This window comes from Gekko japonicus, unplaced genomic scaffold (assembly GCF_001447785.1).
Source record: "Gekko japonicus isolate JY-2015 unplaced genomic scaffold, Gekko_japonicus_V1.1 scaffold3719, whole genome shotgun sequence".
In the NCBI taxonomy this organism is placed as follows: Eukaryota; Metazoa; Chordata; class Lepidosauria; order Squamata; family Gekkonidae; genus Gekko; species Gekko japonicus.
This window is the reverse complement of record NW_015174362.1, coordinates 62,212-62,970: the sequence shown is the minus strand read 5'-3', so window position 1 is coordinate 62,970 and position 759 is coordinate 62,212.

Below are 759 nucleotides of genomic sequence, written 5' to 3'. Positions count from 1 at the left end.
GGGGTATAAATCCAATCTCTTCTTCTTCTTCTTTTACCTCACAGGGAGTCTGTTGTGGGGAGGGGAAGGGAAAGGAGTTTGTAAACCGCTCTGAGACTCCCAAGTGAAGGGCGGGGTATAAATCCAATCTCTTCTTCTTCTTCTTCTTAACTAACGAAACGAGGGACCAGTATTTGGTTAAATGTGTGGTTTTAACCACAAATTCAGGTGCACCTGTTGAATGTATGGTTATATGGTTAGAATTACTCCACAAGGGTTGCCAGCTCCAAGTTGGGAAATACGTGGAGATTAGGGTTGCCAGGTCTGGGTTGGACAATACCTGGAGACTTTGGGGGGGTGGATACAGGAGAGGGCGAGGCTTGGGGAGGGGCCTCCGCAGGGTACAGTGCCACAGAGTCCGCCCTCCAAAGCGGCCATTTTCTCCAGGGGAGCTGATCTCTGTCAGCTGGAGATCAGTTGTAAAAGCGGGAGATCCCCAGGCCCCACCTGGAAGTTGGCAACCCTACTGGAGATTGTGGGGGTGGAGCTTGAGGAGGGCAGGGTTTGAGGAGGTGAGGGACTTCAGTTTGGTGTAGTGGTTAGGAGCACAGACTCTAATATGGGAGAACTGGGTTTGACTCCCCACTCCTCCACATGCAGCTGCTGGTGTGACCTTGGGCCAGTTACAAGTTCTTTCAGAGCTGTTCTCTCACAAGCAGTTCTCGAAAGAGCTCTCTGAGCCCCACCTACCTCACAGGGTGTCTGTTGTGGGAAGGGGAA